Below are 17390 nucleotides of genomic sequence, written 5' to 3' on the forward strand. Positions count from 1 at the left end.
ATGGGGGTGAAATTTTGTTCAATATAAGGGAGAATGGCAGTTTTATTCACCACTATACAAGGAGTGCATTACAGTGCTGCCTCTTACAAGGTGCTCAGTAAATATTTGTTGAATGAATGGATGGATGAGTAATGGTTAACAGCTAAATCAAGTCAGTCAGCTTTAGAACTAAATGTTTCAGTGAATACCAGTTTATTTGAATATATTTATGAAACACTCAGTTTCTTGCTAACAGTTTCTTTGTTGTTGTTAAAAATCAATGCAATCATTTTCTAAACGTTTTAAGGAAATTCAATGCAGATTGAGTAGAAAGTGCTGAGCAAATGTTGCCTTTCCTACTTTCACAAAATATTTCAGAGCAATCTGGTTTTAAATCATGTTCAGCTACAATAATAAATAATATTTACTCTTCTTGGCTAGGAAAAAACAATTGAACTCTTGAGCTAATGGATGAAATGGAGGTTCATACAAAATCACAAGAAACTTTTTTTAGTAGTGATTTCAACTAGTCTGCACAGCAGCCTGTAGTAGATACTCACATTTTGACCAATACAGACACACAAATATAAAGATCAGTTTGCCCTGAGTACATGAAAAAAAGTTAAAACTACAGTAGATATTATAGGTAAAATTAGGACATTTATATGTGATCAGGTCTGATTCTTTTCTATAGATTGTTTAATCCTATTTTACTAACCTTCATGCCCAAGATCTTTCTTGATCTATCATAATTCTCAGATCATTCTGTAAGTGCTTTTTACACTCTTTTTTTTTTGTTTTTTTTAAAGATTTTACTTATTAATTTGACACAGAGAGAGAGAGAGACAGCAAGAGAAGGAACACAAGCAGGGGGAGTGGGAGAGGGAGAAGCAGGCTTCACGCTGAGCAGGGAGCCCGATGAGGGGCTCAATCCCAGGACCCTGGGATCATGACCTGAGCTGAAGGCAGATGCTTAATGACTGAGCCACCCAGGTGCCCCTACATTAACAGTCTTAAAATGAACTTTCCTCTAATATATTTCTTAATTGATGTGAATTATTAAATATCTATCTACTACCACATAGATATGCAAATAAAAACACAGAATCCAACAATTGTGGAATCACTAAGTAGTCATTTAGCTATAAGAAATACTGAAAATATTGGAAGTTTTATCATCAGAGAATAAAATAAAATCTTTTTTAAGTTCAGGCATTAAGTCAAAAATCCTCTATTGTGTTGATGGCTTAATTCAGTTTCCTCCTTCTCTCTCTCTCTCTCTCTCTCTATATATATATAGTTTTCTTGGATGATTAACACTTTATGTCTTTCTAACCTAAGTAAATATCCCCAAATATTCAAGTGTCCAATAATGAGATCAAATAATGCATGCATATGTCGTTTCACAGTTCTTTTCCTGGGTACAATATTTGTGCTGTGCTACTCTCCTATGATACTTATTTTCATTATTTCTTTAGTTACTATTCCAGACTGAATTAAGCCACAGTTTGAGCTTTCAGTTTATGAGATGATGATGACACTATTCTGCATATAATGGTCCCTTGTCTCTTTTTTTCAGTTGTCTATTACAGATAGGGTATGAATAACAAGATCATAAACATTCCTAATTAAGCCATAAGACATGACAGGTTGTGAATTGTGTTGTAATATTTCACACCTAGTGTGTTGCTAAGCATGATGGCTCTGAGCCATCAATGCACCTAAGCGTGAATTAACACTGTGCAATTCCTGCCCCAGAGTATCTGACTTTGATTATTAAATAGTGAATTTGTTTATTAATTAAAGAAATAACTTTGTTTTGTGTTTTGTCCTAATTTAATTTTATGCATGCAGGTTAGACAATATCAATTTGGAAAAAAGATTTTTCAAATAATTTAAGATAAACTATGGAATATAATATTCTGAAACCAAAGAGAAACACTATTGAAGTCTCTTGAATGCACTATAGCAAGCTTCTCACTTGTTATTTCAATGTATTTACTTTTGACAATGATTGATACAATTTTGTGAAAATGGTTTTAAAGCCTCGGACAGTTAATAACTCTTACCTGATGCCCATTATAATGAAATACAGGTTGAAGGGTTCTGTCTCACTCATCTATTACCTTAATGCTATGAATGTATGACAAGTAAAAAAAGGGAGGGTCATGGTTAAAAGGAAACACCATAGAGGCAGGTGACTTCTCAAATATAACATAGCTGACATTTAAAAAATAATGCAGCAGTATAATTTGTGCTACTCAGATAGTACCCCTTATTATGTATGTACTTTGAAATAAAAATCACTGAAGATAAAATTATAGCTATAACATGGAGCTAAACACCTTATTTTTTAAGTTACTAGGTATTATATAAATATATAACATATAAAAATTGATAAAGTGGTAATCACGAAAACATCAGTCCACTTAAATAAAGCTATTCAAATGGAAGTATATTATTTTGATAAAACAAATGTTTATTTGAACACTATTTAATATCTTGCTTTTCTTAATAGTCCCATGTTCACAATAGAATCATAAAAGGTATACCATAAACTGTCTTAGATTCCAAAGAATGTGATATTAAAAATATACCATTATTTTTAACAACATAGGTTTTGGTGTTAGATAAAACTCAGTTTTCTTTCATGTTACCAATCAGAATCCTTTACTTTAGCATAAAGAACTCCCTTTAGCATTTCTTGTAAGGCAGATCTAGGGGTGATGAACTCCCCTCAGCTTTTGTTTGGGGAAGTTTTTATCTGTCCGATATTTCTGAAGGACAGCTTTACTGGGTAAAGTGTTCTTGTTTGACAGTTTTTTCTTTCAGTGCTGTGAATATATCAGCCCACTCTTTCCTGACCTGCAAGGTTGCTACTGAGAAATCTGCTGACAGCCTTCATGGGTTTCCTTGTATGAGTTTCTTTCCTCTTTTTGTTTTCAAAATCCTTTGTCTTTGATTTTTTGTGCTTTGGTGTGGTCATTTTGGGGTTGAATTTGCATGGAGACCTATAAACTCCATGTACCTGCCTGTCAACATCTCTCTCTGGCTTTAGGTAGTTTTCAGCCATTATTTCTTTAAATAGGCTTTCTGCCTCTTTTTCTCCTTTTGGCATTCTCATAATGCAAAAATTGTTTGGCTGATGATATCCTATAAGCCACATAGGCTTTACCTATGGGATTACCTAGAGACAATTATTGTGTTCATTCGGTGGTGTCCTGTCTCCCTGATTATTTGTGTTTCCTACAGTCTTGTGTAAGATGGCTCCACATTTGATGGAGCAGTTACCACTTCTAGACTTTGCATACTGGTTTTGGTGGGGAAAGATCTTCACCCATGGTGAGATGAGAGTGCCAGCAGAGTGGGGGTGGCAATTCCAGCTGCAGCAAAGGCCCAGGGGTGCAGTCGTCATGCAGCTCCTTTAGCTAAAGTCAGCAGTAGCGAAGAGTGCAGGGATTCTCAGTGGCCAAGGCTGTGGGTATCAGTAGTGGTGGCAAAGGCTTTTAGAGTCTTCTCTGTCAAGGGCTGGTGGGGACCTCTTGATCTCTTCTTTTCCCACAGGGATGTAGTGGCTGAGAGAGCCCCCATGGCAGCAGGTCTGGCTTGCGGGCACACTAGCAGTAGTAGGAGCACTGGGTCTGATTCATGGTGCCTGTGGGGCAGCCGCAGTCCTGGCAACTGGTGCACAGGTGCTCACAGAAAGAAAGAAGCTCCAGGGTCCAGGACACTGGCTTGCCCCCCATATAGTGGCTGAGGTGCCTGAGCAGCTGTAGAGCAGAGTGATAGAACCATTGTTCTCAGTGTGGGGTATGTGCATGGTTGGGAGAGAGACTGGCTGCTGTGATCCCGGATAGTGCAACAGTACTCCTTCTGAGGGGTGCACAGCAGCTCTCCCTCTTCATGTGTCTGTAGCAGCAACAGTTGTTGGTTACCTCAGTGGCAAAAACAAACGGTGTCCTCTGTGGAGCAGGCTGCAGGAGTCCACAATAAACACTATGGGTCCTCCACTATGAAAGCTGTGGGGTCTGTGGCTTATTTTCGTCCACAGATTGAGACAGAATATATTGCATATATATTAGGAAACCTTACAACACACAAGTGAGAGTATATGTATTAGAGCAATGACTCGAGGAATAGAAATAGAAAGGATAATTTTATTTGAGTAGAATCACTAGAATTAGTCATTTATAAATGTATCAAATATTAAAAAAATAAACTAAATTTTGAGAATGGTTTTTTTCCTTAGGTTATTGTGGGGCCATAACCAAAAATAATTGTCAGAAGGTAGACCTAATTTGTAGAGGTGTGTGAATCATTTTATTATTTCGATTTTGACCTGACAGAACTCAGGTGAAGCTATCGAGCATTCAGGTAGAAAATTAAATATTTGTAATTGTTATTTTTTCCATCTTATAGAATAGAATGCTGAGTAGGAAGAGCCTATATTATATGCCTGAGGTCACATGACCAGTGAGTCATGTATGAAACCAGTTGGTAATCCAGAACCCCTGCTCTTATCCCCTACCATATCCTAACTCTAAACTTAAATTTCCCCTATAAAGTCCTTGAATATGCCCCAACAGAAAAATCAGCAAGAGGGGTAACTTTTATTCTGTTGTCTAAGACACAAAGCTAAAGATCATCCTTGATTTTAGCTTGAGAGTATCCAAAATAAAGGCATTTTAACTCTTTAGTAATTCTAATATTATTTCTACCCTTTATACTTCTAGTTATAATAAGACAAGGTAATACATTAGTCTTTCTCAACTGGACAATTGCAATAACAGCCTAGTCACTCACCAGCCACCTGGTTGGGTCTCCTATTGCAGTGTTACTCAAAAGTATGGGCCATGGACTAATGCCAGTCCAGAAATTGTTTGTTATGTGTCTACATTAAATAATTATTTAAATTGAAGATATAAAATTTGAAATTTTTTAGCAACTTGATAGAGTGATCCTATGTCCATTGACTCTAATAATAAAAATTTAGGGCTTATAGTTTATGTATCACTTCAGTTTCACTTTTCCAGCAACTTCACTTCTATTGTATTTTATACAAGTACTGGTCCATGGCAAACTGGGGGAAAAGCACTGATTCTTCATTACCAATAGTTTCAGAAGCACTGACCTTGTACTCAGTGATTCTTGTACTCTTATCTGAGACTCAGTTATTTATAAAAGGAAGTCCAGTAATTCATCATGTCCATGCTCTTGTCTGTCTCTCTCTATCTTTATATTATGACATTTTGATATTATGACATTTTATATTATGACATCTTTAGGAATTAGAGTAACATAACTCATAACTCTAACACCAAACCACTTCGAATTTTCGCCACAAACCTATACGTTTATGTTATTTATGCTAGCTCTGTTATTTGAATGTCCTTTCTCCAAAATGCCTATCCCAACACTAATGCAGTTGGTTTACTTTCTCCAACTCAAGTATGTGGGCAGTGATGCTTGTTCTTATAATCCTATCATGACTCTACTGAGTATTAATTGTGATTCCTATTTCTTCCCAAATACCTTTGCTTAATTTTAAAATTGACTTAATTCAATATGTTGTTATATTTGCTCTTTTGTCCCAAATAAAACATTTATTTTCCAAATAAGACACGAAGGAACAGACTGCATCTTATTGATGTTAATGTGTCCAGTGCCTAATGTAATTATTTAGAATACAAGGTTTGAAAGTAAAAACAACATAATAGGAGGAGAATGAGATGGGAACGAACATTATTAGAAGTTTAGCTGTAAAACGGGGGTTTTAGAATACGTGGGTATTTTTAATTTTTTGAGGAGGGCACATACGGCATGGAGCACTGGGTGTTATACGAAAACAATGATGCATGGATCACTACATCAAAAACTAGTGATGTATTATGTGGTGACTAACATAACATAATAAAAGAAAAGAAAAGAAAAGAAAATGGCATGTGAAGCCAGAAAAAAAAAAATACGTGGGTATTCAAGTTAATATTGTTGCACAATAAACCACTTCAGATTTAATGGGTTAAACTTAAATCATTATTTTTAGATTTTGTAGATCAGAAATATGGGCAGGGTTTGACATGAAAACAATTTATTTAAGATAAATATGAAAGATTTTGCTTCTCATTTCATTATCTGTTACTCATTGGTATTCCATTGGTGGTTGGGTTCATTTGAATGGTGTAACATGGGTTTGCTCATCTGTTTCGTGCATAAAGAGATGGCTAAAAGGCTGAAAATATTATACCTGGAAATATTAAACCCAGTGGTAGTTTCAGGATAGTTGAACTTCTTACATGTCAACTAGCTTTGCTCAGAGTGATGTTCCAAAAGAACAAAGTTAAAGCTGATAGCCTCTTTTGACCTAGCCTTGGAAGATATAGAGCTTTCTTCCCACATACTCTGTTGGTCAAAGCAGTTACAAGCCTGTTTAGATTGGGAAATTAAATTCCACCTCCCGATGGTGAAGTGACAGGTTCATACTGAAAAAAGAACAGTGGGATGGGAGATGCTGGTATTTCTTGAAAATATAATCAGTGAACCTGGGAATAGCTGAGATTGCCAAAGTAAACTAGGAAAAACAGAAGGCTGATGTCTTAATTTTGAAAATGCGTTCATTTATCAAATAGCAAGAAAAGGGGAACCCATGAATCAGACATAAGAAAAGTGAGTAAGTTAAGAAGAAAACTAGAAAATTCAATGAAATGGAAAATGAGAGAGGCCACGAAAAGTAAACAATTATGCAGAGGTACCTAGGAGGAGAAAACATCATGATTATTTAATTAAGGGGATCAGACATCTGATAATAGTCTCATGGTAGGTATGGTAATAGATTCTTGAAAGAGAGAAAATCTCAATTTTACTGACAACATTAAGAATCCCTACCCAAATGCCAGATTCTAATCTCAATTACTCCTCTTACTAGCTGTATGATACTGGACAAAATACTTTAATGTCTGTGCAATGTGTTCTCATCTCACTGGCTTGTTATAAAGATTAACATATGTCATACATGCTTAGAACAATGCCTGGAAAATCTTGTCCTTGTTAAATTAACACATTTTAAAAGATTTTTAGTTCAGGCAAGTGGATTCACTACTTGGACCCACATTGTCAGAGTAGGCGTTAACGACGCAAGATTTTTATTTATTTTATTTTATTATTATTATTTTTAAAAGATTTTATTTATTTGACAGAGAGAGACATAGCGAGAGAGGGAACACAAGCAAGGGGAGTAGGAAAGGGAGAAGCAGGCTTCCCCGCGGAGTAGGGAGCCCGATGTGAGGCTCGATCCCAGGAGCCTGGGATCACGACCCAAGCTGAGGGCAGACGCTTAACAACTGAGCCACCCAGGCGCCCCAACAACACAAGATTTTTGTGGACTCCCCAGGAGTCCAAGAAGGAGTTTCTCTGCTCTTACTTCAATAGTATATCAAGGAATCCTCTGTCACCATCTCTGAAAATGAATCAAGTGTCTATCTCAATGTGTATAATTCAGCCTATTGGAAAAATGGTTGACTTTTCTATGATATGAAGGTAAAGGGAACAATTAAGACTTTTTTTCAGTGCTTATTTATAGTGCAAAGAGCATGTCACCTCTCAATCCATCAAATAGTTTTCAGACATCTGCTTTTTTTGGCATCAATTATACCTTGTTACCTAACATGAGAGTAAATTATCCTATACCCAAACATACTCTTCTCTATCCCAGACACAACTATGTTCTGCACTATTTCAACAAAGTTATTGTTTATTTGCTAAAACAAATACATTAGTAGAAAATATGGCACAATCACCCACATTGTACTTTTCATTAATACTAATCTTGCATGAACCCTTCCACCTAAGAAGGATAAGTAGCAATGACCAGAAAAATTTAGGAAAGCACAGTTCCATAAAAGAAGATGAGATTTTTCTGGGCACATCCCATACATTGTGATTTAATTTAACTGCCACCCAACAGTGCAACTGCAAAAATAAAAGTGACATTGGTTTATTTCTCTTGTGTTTGATTGTTAAACAGGACATAGAAAATAGTGGACATTACAAAAACACTGGAGGTTTTGACTAAAGCAAAAGCCATACAGTATGGTTATGTACAAAAAGGTGATGGTTGTTCAAACGTAGGGTTCAAACTGGCGGGATCAGCATCACCTGGAAATTTGTTAAAAATGGAAATTCTCAGTCTCCACCCTGGGGGTCCAGCAATCTGTGTTTTACTAAAAACCCTTCAGGTGATACCGATTAAATGTAGGAGAGGAAGTTTTGACTCGAATATTGAACCACTTACAGACCTTTTAACAACATATTACAAATTTAATATGCATGAAATTTACACTTCTTTGAATCAGTTGTGTAGAGAAAGATCTATCTTTACATCTCTTTAAGTACAAATGATGTGACCTAGTTTTCATTGATTGCAGGATAGTTACTATTCTCCATTAAAGAAAGATTATCCTCATGTTATTCCATTTGGAACTGAGTTACTTTTGTCATAACTCCTTATTCAATCAAGGCTCTCAGATTTCTCTCCCTTCACATTTATATTTTATTTCTCCCTGGAGTGTGTGGGCTTACATATGCTTTTTAATTCAAGGAGGAAAGGAGCAAGAAGCCTCATAACTATTCTCCATGTATACTGACCCCTGAGTAGGGGATCTTCAAAGCTGTGTACGTCAATCATTATTGATACCTTGGACCTGCTATGTCCTCAGATAGCCAGCTCCACAATTTCCACCTTTGCCTTATCCTTCTTCCAGAGTACTTAGGGGGCTCTTTTTAATCTAACCCACATTTTTATCCCCCGGAGGAGATGGTGTGCTGGACTCTGCAGGCTGCCCAAGGGGGTGACGACCTGCCTGAGGAATTCCATCTCCATTGTTATTTTCCTCTCTGACAATGTGCAGAATGAAGCACTATTCTTGGTAGTATGCAACCCTAGCCTCTAAAAGCTGACTGTTTTTTTTTATTGCTTCCCTTTTAGTTACAACCTGGGGATTTAGCCCAAGGGTTGGAGTACTGGGTCCCTTCTCAAGGATCTACATCACATAGATTCCTCAGATCATCCTCTTGCCAGCTCTTAGACTAGGGAACAGATTAACTCCAAAATCAGTTTGTGTAATTCCCCTGTCCTTTGTCTATAGCATACCCTCCATGTACCTGATCCTTCACAAATTTGCATGCCATCCTGGTGCAGGGACCATGCTATTCTTCTCTGTGTCCTTCCAATTTTAGTATATGTGCTGCTGAAGAGAGCACTGCACCCGATCCTTCAAGTTGTAGTATTTAACAGGTGTTGAATATCCTAAGCTTTTGGAATTGCCTTCATTGTACCCTAACCCTATCTTTAAAGTTTTTTACTCTTAACAATTGCAGCTTTTAAGAAAAGATTTTGTGTGTGAGAGAGAGAGAGAGCTGAAGTGGAGCAGGGTGTGGGGGGCAAGGGGAGAGTGAGAAGCAGAACCCAGCTGAGCAGGGAGCTGGAGGTGCTATGTGGGGCTGGGTCCCAGGACCCTGAGATCATGACCTGAGCCGAAGGCAGACACTTAACTGACTGAGCCACCCAGGCGCCCCTCAGCGTTTTTTGACATAAAACACATATTTTCAAATAAGTGTACAAAATAAATGGTTGGGTTATACAATATTAAACGTTGCCTTTAAAATTATTTTCTCCACATTGGATTTCAAAAATAATCTATAAAGTCCATTGATTTTTTTTTATTCTAAGGGTGTTCATCCAACCTTTGAAACAATGCACGCCATGGACTTAACTAGCATAAAGGACTGTTGGGAAGAAAATGCCTAAAAACTGTTTTTAAAATCTTTAAATTTGGTTGCATAAGCAACTCTGGTTGAAGAGCAGAGAATAAGCAACAATAAATTTATTTATTTAATTATCTAGCACAACACATATTGATTTGAAGAGACCATCTTTAAGTACTGGTTTTGGAAACTAGAACAATGAACAAAATTAACACTGAACAAAAATTAAAACAAGTAAGAATCCTCCCCCATATGTAGCTTTCAACTTAACAAAACCTGAATTAAAGAATGTTGCCTCTTTGTGTCACTGGGCAGTCATTACTGTTAACTTCTAAAGGTCTTATGCCACTTTGAAACATGTTTTTGAGCATACTTAAAGGAGGCAAATTTGTTTTAATAGTTTTCTCTGTGTAGAAATACACATTTCAAACGGGAAACCAGGCCTTACTTAGTTTTAAATGTTTGATAAGAGTGTACGGATATGCCATGAGACAATCTGTGAATGTGATTTATACATATCTTTTGATTTATAATAGGGACTACATATAGTCCAGAATATGAAAATCTATTAAAATATTATGGGAGAAGCTCTGATAATTTAGAACTAACTTTCATGTTTTTCAATCATGAATAAAATATTGTCATAAGAAAAAATCTACTTATTGAATTATGTCACCTTCATCGCTCTGAAAGTGTTTATATCTAAGAAAAAATGATGGATAAAATATAAATTATATGATTCTTTATTTTATATCAACTAGAAATATAAATGGTATATTAAATTATAAAATGTCATATCTTCTTAAATTTTTGAATCATAGTGAATAACAATAAAGATTAAATTCTACCAGTAAAAATATTCTTATCTAAACAGCCTCGAAGCATATCTTTCACTTTTAGAAATATATGTTTTTCTAACAAATACTATCATGTATTTATGTCTTATAAACAAGCTATTTTCTAGGATTTCTAGTAAATATTTTCATTATTTACTTTGAAAACACCTCAGATTCCATTCAATTTAGGAAAAAATTGGAGTTTACCTCATTGCAAAGTTTAAAATATTTGTTTTAATGCCTAGCATTTGCCATATTTCAAAGCCTAATTTCAAAAGTGGGTATTGAGAGGAGGAATAAAACAAACTGTATATTTTGCTAATGGTGCAAACTAGTCCGAATGAACAGACAGGCTGGAAATAGAAAAGTCGATGGAGTAATCAATAAACTCAAAGAAGGATGAAATAGAGGATACACAAGTCCCATGATTAGTAAGCAAACAACAGTTCATAGCAGCATCCCCCCACAGAATACAATCTATTTCTCTAATATTTGGTGAAAGAATTAATCTGGAAACAACATAAATTCACTCTCAATCTAATAGGTACATTATGGGAAAAATGGAATTAAATATAATCATATTTAAAAATTGTGTCCAGGAGCAAGATGCTATTTGAATTCATTATTGTTATCTTTATTATTTTAAAATATATGTTATTTTATGAATAAATACTTCAGGTAATTTAGCACTTTGAAATCTCTACTCCTTGTGCTCAATTAAACTTTAAAATAAAGACTGTTAAATATCCTTTCTATATGGTACCACCGTGATTTTCCCTCTTTTAACTTTATAGCTATAGATTTTTGAATTTAACAAAGAAAAAAATGATTTCAAGCATAAACCCAAGAAATTGGGAGACAATTTCTAATGAGTTTAGCATGTTTTGATTAAATCCTAGATATATATTAAATCTATTCTCAAGATGATGAGCATCATATAATTAAACACCACTTTGCCCAATAAGATATATTTGAGTTGAGACACATATTTTTGCAAATTTAAATGCAAAACAGAGAAAATTATAATAAAGTCATAAAATCTAATTATACTTAAAATCATATGGCTCTGTTTATATGTACATTTTTGTATTCTTTGCCCATTTAACTCTTTCTTGCTCTTTCCCCTATAGATTTATTCCTTTAAAAAAAGAATCAGAAAGGATTGATTAAAGAATATTTAATTCTATGATATTACAGACTAAAGAATATTTAATTCTATAAATAAATATATTTCATATGAATATCAGTCCTGGAAAGAATTTGCAATGAGGGAAATTCCTATTCCACACATTCATCCTTCTCTCTTTCTATAATACACAACCCTAGGAAATGTTTCAAGCCTCATCGTTTCTTCTTTTTTGCCTCTTTTCCTAATCAAAATATATTTAGAGGAAATTATATTTTTATCAGTACTTTATGCATAAATGTACAGTGTGTCAAGTTTATATATAACAGCCTGTCACTCTTTTTAAAAAGATAAAAATCAAGTCGGTAGTACACAGGCGGGAGAGACATTTCTGTGTAGAAGTTTCTTTATATTAGCAACAACTTAATCTATCAGTGCACGGTTTCCCTGCTAAACTGATAGTCTACTAGAATAAAATCAGTGAGATATAATCAAAGTGTCTACCATTGTAGTGGACACTGTTTTTGTCTCTCTAGCATTTGCTCCTCCCTACTTTGTTCCTACCAAATATTCATTTTATGCCAGTCTCTTTCCAATGCCACTGAACTGCACAGATGTGGGGAAACTTCCCCAATCCCCTGCTCCTGACCTCAAGGAATAAATGCGGTTCATTCAGCCATTTGGTGCATGGAGCAGGTGAACAAGAAATGACCATTTTGAAGGGAAAGACTCCTATCCCAAGCTTGAGAAGAAAGGTTTTCACTTTTTCTGGGTGTGATCCAGGACCCAGCATGTTTCAGTTTCTCTGCCTGACATCTTATGGCAATGAGGGAATTATTTTAGGGGAAAGGCATGCATTGATTAAATAACCAGAGAGAAAGAAAGGGGAAAAAAAAAAAACCTGGGTTGTTTTCCTACCTAATGCTATGTCAAATAATATATGATTTTAGTTATGGTTTACATTTTTTAAGTTTGAATTAGAGTTTCTGTTACCTATAGCCAATAGCAGGAGAGCCATGATGGCTCTTGAATGTAAACCTTGAACATCCCCATTTTAAGTTAGTAACTTAGCCTCCAAAGGATTCAGACTAACCTTCCAATATGACTTTCTTACCAAAATACATTTTGGATTTTAGGTATATCTACATTTTTTTCTAGTTTTTATGGTAATAGCTGGTGTTGATTTGAACAATTGTTTTTATGTCAGGCACGAGGGTGAACACTAACTGAACTAACCTACTTAATCTTCACAAAATAATAAAGAGGTGTTTTTATTCTCCCACCACTTTTCAGATGAGATGACCCCAAAGAACAGACTGATTGATTGAGTTTATTAAGTGGTGGCTCTAGGATTAAACCCAGCCTGTCTGAATTCAGAATCCATTCCCTACATGTCTATTAAAACAAGAACACTCCATAAAAATTGTCCAATAATTCCCATGAAAAATTAATATTATGATGGATGGTATTCCATCCTGATAAAGTCTATATTTCTAAATAATCCTGATTGTAGCTTATTTCTGCATTTGTTTCACTGAATAACAACAGATTCAAGTGATGAAAGAAATAGCGAACACTAGTGTTTACTCTCACCGTCTTCCCCATCTAATCTCCTTTTTTATTGTCACAGTGTTTTTCACTTCATTAATTTTGGCTGACATAGTTCTAATTTTATTTTCTGGTAAATTCATGGTACTATACTTCTTTTATTCGGTATATATAAATAATTGGGTAGAAAGAGAAATCAAAGCCAGAAAGGAAACAACATTCCTTCCAGATTCTAGAGAGAAAAAGGAAAACAATAATTAGAATGTAACCAAGAGAGAAACTGGTTAACATTACATATATTGCACAGAAATAAAGAGCATTTCGTGTTTCTTGACTCCCAAAGAGAGAGAATTTAAATAACCTTTTAAAAATGAGGATAAATCATAATTTGTGATGCTTTTCCTGAATCCATGACCATGTGTCCATTTTAACCTTGAATTTTGGAGCATTTAATGCTACTTTATGCTTTCATTTTTCCCGAGATTTAGATTTCTGCTTAAAAAAAGAGTTATAACAAAGAACTAGATTATTAGTTATTCACTATATCTACTTTGATTGTTCCCACTCTGACCCTATAGCTTGGTACCAGAAAGTGGCTTTAAATCGCTTGTGGTTAAGCCTTTGCCTGTCCCTCATTTCTCATACCTAGGTTCCTAGGTACTTGTTTGCAAGAACCTACCAGGTTCAAAGCCCAATTTCCCCAAATTGACACTTAATTCTTAATTAAATTGTCATTTAATTAAAATACAACCTTATTTTTTTTATTTGTCAAACATCTGTGTCCTATAACTGTGTCTGTCCCTCACATTTGTGGCCAGACTATTTCTGAAGCTGTGATCTGAGTGTCTACTGGGATCTTTTCCCTATCCTCTCACTACATCTCTTTGAAAGTAATGGCTAAGCAACCTGAACTTTATCCTGCTGAGTGGTACTTGAAATTCCATTGGTATGGACCTCTGATCTATTAGAACTGTTATGAAACTTACAGGAACAATGCTTGAAAATTATCCAAAATAAAATTTAATCTCATTTCTTCTTAATCATATTTCATATTACATGCTTTACTTTTCATCCTTAATTATTAGATTATTCTTTCCCATGTTTCACCTGTTTCTAATATGTAAAATATGTAGATGTACTAATTTAGTAAGATGCACAATTGTTGACTATAATTAGAGGGTATCTCTACATTATGCAATGATGCATTCCACTACACACTTCCTGAATAAGAGTAATTAAAAAAAAAAACCAAGAAAAGACTTTGATTTATTTATGTTCAAATATTTTTTAACACTTATTGAGCCACTACTATATTTTGGGCATTATATATACACTAGGGATACAAAGGTGATTAAAAGAATGCCCATGCTAAAAGAAATTTACACTGAGTGGTATCCTTATTTGTTTTTGAAGGATAGGGCGAGCAGAAAAGCATTTGTCTGAGCAAAGACACAACTGTATGAACAGTTGGTGATTGTGCAGTAAAGAATTAACTCAGCATGTCTTGGCTGTCCAATACTGTGTATTCCGAAGAAAGTTTTGGCCTTTGCCTAGTTTCTGGGAGACAATCTCTGAATCCTTGGATTATCTTGCCTATTAAGAATGTCTTTGTTCCCTTCCTCCCTTCCTCCCTCCTTTCTTTGGTCCTTCTGTTCTTTCTTCTTCCCAAAAACAAAAAGTAGGACTTCTAGTTTCCATTTCCACACATAAGGAACTTGAATGTTGCCACTGTCCTGCCAACACTCAAACCTTGAACAGACTGAAAATTCAACAGCTCTTCTTGAATCCATAATGGAGGACATAGGGAAAACGGCTGCCTCTGAGAGTGGAGAGAGAGGTGAATTCAGAGGTTATGGCTTACCAGAGAAGAAACTCAGGAGCAAAAAATGCTCTGCCAACCAGTGCTGGGGTAAAAAACCCTGCACTGCAACTGCCAAATTGCCAGAGTCTCCGTGTGCACAGTTCTGTGAGTTAAAATTTCCAGGGGGACCAAGTTAGAGGGAGGCCCCCACACTTTTGTGAGTTTTATCTCCAGCGGCTTATATAGCTTTTCACAATAAATATTGAAGAAAATTCCCCTCATGCTTCCAGGAGGGAGAGGGGGAAAAGGATGCATCTTAAAATATGCCGAACACTCTGTTCTTCTCCACAAGGCCTGCCCTCGGGGGGAACTAGTTAATAAGAGCCTAACCTGCTGGGATATTATCTGAGCCTAACTGACCTGGGGAAAGGAAATATCCAGCTCCAGTCCACTCTATCCACTGTCTCCAAAGCCGAGTTTTATGAAACTTTGGTGGAGGTTCTAATTCATATCTCATGAACTCTTGTAGTGATATCTTGAAATATCATTTAGAGTCATTGTGGGACATTCTTATTTTGAAATTAGCTATTAGAACTAACACAAAATCTTGTTAAAGAAGCATATATATTGCTACATCACAAATTTACTTTTTCAACATTTGATAAGCTATATTTAAATAAAATTACTTCTTTAATTTCTCTATATTATTTATTTTAACTTAAAAACAATTATTCTCAGAGGGATCCACTGATTTTATCGGACTGCCAGAGGGGCCCATGGCATAAAAAAGATTAATCACCCTATTTGTAGGCCACGTGTTTTGGAACTTTGAGTTCAGGATGGTTGCCTTGGTTACTTAGAACCTGGGCACCAGGAGGATACCCTGAAACTGAAGCCGGAAGTACAGATACCTGAAGACTTCCACAGTCTCTGCAATCCACAACAGGCAGCAGAGTGAACAGTAAAGAACAAGTCTTCTGGAGTGAGAGTGCTGAGCTTGAATTCTAACTTCAACCCTCAGTCTCCACTCTTTATCTGAGAAATGGTAGCATTAATACCCATAGCAGAATTGAGTTAAAGATTACACTGTTCAACATATGCACAGCACTGAGAAAAATATCTGTCCTATAGTAATCTCTCGCTGAAGACTTATTTTTTAAAGATAGAATGTTTGCATGATTTCCATTTTATTCAACAATTATGATTCTTCCCTCAAAATTAGCAAGAGTTGATGTTTTTATTGAACTAAAAAACAGTTAAATTTGGGGAGATCACATTTTACTTTGAATTTTATAAGTAATGAGGGTGGTCTTTTTTCATTTTCTGACCGCATTTATTGGTTTGTGAATTATATTTCATGTTATTTCCTTATTATTATATTATCAAATTGACCTCTGGTATTTCTTATTTATAACAATTTTTTCACATGTTGTTTTAGTGTGAATTCCCAGAAAGCAGAGCCTGAGACAAAAGTTTATATGATGATATTTCTTTGAGGAAGTGTAAATCGGAGAAGTGGAAGTGAACGACAAGGGAATAATAAGGCCAAGAAGGAGACACGATGAAAGGATGCTTATCATTTGATACCAAATGTATCAACTACTTGATTTCATGACGTTACTCTAAGTAGCAATAATGAGTGCATCTCAGCAAGGCCTATAAAAGAGAGGAAAGGGTAAGAACTTATGTAACTGGCTCCCAAATCTCACTAGTCAAAGATTTGCACTCCTAGATTTTAACCGACCCCAAAATTTAAGTTGCTCATACAAATGAGCTGAGACATTTCATGCCTCAAGGTCAACAGGGAAGCCCCAGATTTGGAGGCAAAAAGTGTATGGACTGGGTGTTGGTAAGGGCCCACCCACACAAAATCAGTTGCAGGCAGCAAAGTGCCAGTTATTACAGCAATCTCTGGGCTGGAACACCTGGCAAGACAAGGGGAGACAGGGCAGGATCTGAAGTGGTGGTGCTTCATACATATATCCAGATGTTAATCCTTTGTCACAGATGTACTTTTTCTGTTTTTTTTTAACAATTCAGGGTATAGAAATATTTAAATGTATATGGTCTGATATCTCCGTTTAAAAGAGACTTTATTGGGTTGAATTTATATCATACCTAGTTGTATATATGGTACTTGGTTCATTAGCATAACTTTATCACTTTTCTTTAATGTCAATTAAAAGAGATTACTCCTGTCTGTTAAGCTTATTTTTCTAACATATTTAAACAGAATTATATCCCAACAGTGATGCTGTGTTGCTGTTAAAGAAAACCAATTCAATACCTCTTAACTGAAATGGAGCTAAATTTAACATAACACCTCCTGACTGTTTGTCAT

General features: G+C 35.5%; 1 non-coding gene and 1 pseudogene across 1 annotated transcript; one reads left to right on the forward strand and one right to left on the reverse strand.

Annotated features, from left to right (window-relative positions):
* The window catches only part of LOC112826354 (nucleophosmin-like), a 92495-nt pseudogene that overhangs the window by 16681 nt on the left and 58424 nt on the right, over positions 1-17390 (forward strand).
* On the reverse strand, positions 9128-9234 carry LOC112826941 (U6 spliceosomal RNA). Its single transcript, XR_003209084.1, has one exon. It is a non-coding gene; the product is annotated as a U6 spliceosomal RNA (small nuclear RNA).

This window comes from Callorhinus ursinus, unplaced genomic scaffold, assembly GCF_003265705.2.
Source record: "Callorhinus ursinus isolate GAN/ISIS: 27379988/994484 unplaced genomic scaffold, GSC_fseal_2.0 scaffold7, whole genome shotgun sequence".
Taxonomy (NCBI): domain Eukaryota; kingdom Metazoa; phylum Chordata; class Mammalia; order Carnivora; family Otariidae; genus Callorhinus; species Callorhinus ursinus.